A 2848-nucleotide genomic window follows, 5' to 3' on the forward strand; every position below is an offset into this window, starting at 1 on the left:
TGGATCATTATGTTGCTGAAAGTAATTAAGTCATTCACAATTGCTCATAGAACAATAATGCTGTTACTGTGCACAATGTTCTCCTGGTTCTGCTCACTTCACTATACATCAGTTCATATGAGTCTTTTCAGGTTTTTCTGAAATCATCCTGCTTGTCATTTCCTATAGCACAATAATATTCCTTTACAATCATATACCACAGCTTGTTCAATCATTCCCCAAATCATGGACATTCCTTCGATTTCCAATTCTTAGCCATCTTGATAGATTTGAAACCTTTCTTGGTTCATCTTTCAACCAGTCACTATAATTTTGCCTACATTTCTTCCAAGCCCCAGTCCATGAATTTTTCTGGGGTTCCCAGTGGGAAGGAAGAGACCACTGATATCATTGCCTCTTCCTGTCCTCAAAAACCTTCATGTCAGTGCAGCACACTCCCCATCCCACCATGACCACCACTATTATCACTGCCACATCTATTGTGATCTCAAGAGTTTGAGAAAATGTAATTTCTCTTCACAACAAAGTTGGACATTCTTGATTTAAACACATTTAGGAGTTTCTTAGTATAGTTGACTATAGTATTTGCCAAAACTTTTACCATATTTCACTACCAAAGCACAATCATTCTTGGTGTCATATCATTCGACTCGTTTTGACCTGGTCATCAGTGCAAACCCAGAACTCTTCAGATGAAGTCATGTTAAGGGTAAAATTTTAGCTATACTGTCTAAAATATATAATGAGTGGTCACCAATAAATTATAAGCTTTAGCAAGAGTTAGACTTTTAAGCATTTATTAAGGAGAATAAGAATTTGGTAGAGAGAGAGAGAAAGGCCTACATTCATCTATCTATTAAAGGGAGAGCGCATTTCTAGCTCCCTTCTCACCAGAGTCCACAGGAAAAAAGAGCAAGTCAGAGTACCAGGTTCCCCCTTCTTCCTCCCACAAGCAAAAGTCACTTCCTGACGCCAAAGAAAAGATGTATGGTCTTGCCCTCAGAGACCTTCACCTCAAGGTGGAACTTTTCTACAGTTAAGTCTCCAGCAGGTGGCATCATTCCAATCATTACAGTCAGATGAAATAAAAAGAATTAGAATATCACCTCCATTCTACTTCAAGTACTGAGTATACAACAGTGCTTATCTATTTATAATTTTAATTTTATTTAGAATATCTATAGACAGAACTGTAATCTATGTCTGGAAGAATAGGAAAGGAAAACTAGAAATGATGTCACATCTTCCACTTTTGCCTTTTCTTTTAGGAAAGAGGTGGTTCAGGGAGGAAACAAAGCAGATAATCACTTTTCTCCTCATTTGAAGTTCTGTTTACAAAAGGATATTAACTAGGGTATATAGATATCAGTCTAACATGTTTTAAGGGGAGAGGAACTGTGATATAATATACAAAAGGTCAGCTTTAGAGCTAGGAAGCTCTGGGTTTAGGCCCAATCTCTAATAAATTTTGGCCTTATGACAGTGAGCACTTAAACTCTCAGTGCCCCAGACAACTTTATAAGACATAAATTACAAACAAATTGATAGTCTGCTACCAGAAGCAGTGAAATGCTACCACACCAATGAAATCACAGGGCCAGACCAAAAAAAAAGGAATTTTAAAAATGTTTAAAGCAATAATGTAAGTACAGTTTGCCTTTGAGGTAAGGGTGCTTTTTTCCCATTTTTATGATTTTTACTTTTCTTTGGATAGATTCGCATCCCTTTCCATAAAACCTCTTTCCCAAAACTGAAAGAGACCTCAGCATGTACAATGCTGGCACACATTTACTATGTGGGCTCTGACATTTACTAACTGTATGACCATTAGCAAGTCCTGTGACCACCTCTCTGAACCTGAGTTTCACCATCTGGAAAATGGGGATAACAATACACGTTTTACCTACTTCGTGAGGTTTATAATAAGGAAAATTATTTGTAAACTTTAAAAGTACAATAATTGCAAATTGTTGTTACTGTTATAATTATTCTATTCCTTGTCATTATTGTGTTACATTTCTTTCAGTCTCTGCCCCAACTTGCACTTCCATGTTGTGTACCTGACTATTCCAGGTTCAAGGTAGTCTCTAAATCCACACTCCTAAAACTATAGTCATGAGCCCCCCATCAGTGCATTTCATGTTTGGCTTTGAAAGCCCTTCATAACTTGGTCTCTTTCTACCAGTTTTCTTTTCTTTTCTTTTTTTTTTTGTTTTGTTTTAGTGAGGCAATTGGGGTTAAGTGACTTGCCCAGGGTCACACAGCTAGTAAGTGTCAAGTGTCCTGAGGCCAGATTTGAATTCAGGTCCTCCTAAATCCAGGGCTGGTGCTCTATCCACTGTGCCACCTAATGCCCCATTGTACCAGTTTTCTTAACCTTATACCCCCTTATTGCCCTCCCCTTCCACATAATTGTGTCATCCAGTGCACTGGCCCCCTTACTGTTTCTCAACGAAGCCATTCTATCTCCCAGCTTTTGGCATTTTTACAGTGCTATCCCTGATGCCTGCAACTTTCTGCCTCCTTCTATCTGTGTTCTAGCTTTCCTCTCTTATTTCAAGTCTCAGCAAAAGTCCCACCTTAGGGGGGCAGCTAGATGGCACAGTGGATAAAGCACTGGCCCTGGATGCAGAAGGACCTGAGTTCAAATCCAGCCTCAGACCCTTGACACTTTCTAGCTGTGTGATCCTGGGCAAGTCACTTAACCCTCATTGCCCCACCAAAAAATTAAAATTTTTAAAAAAGTCCCACATTCTACAAGAAAACTTTCCTAAGTTCTCTCAATCTTGGTTCATATTATCTCCAATTTGTCCAGTATATTTCCGATTTGTACATAGGTGTTTGCATA

This window comes from Dromiciops gliroides, chromosome 2, assembly GCF_019393635.1.
Source record: "Dromiciops gliroides isolate mDroGli1 chromosome 2, mDroGli1.pri, whole genome shotgun sequence".
NCBI lineage: Eukaryota > Metazoa > Chordata > Mammalia > Microbiotheria > Microbiotheriidae > Dromiciops > Dromiciops gliroides.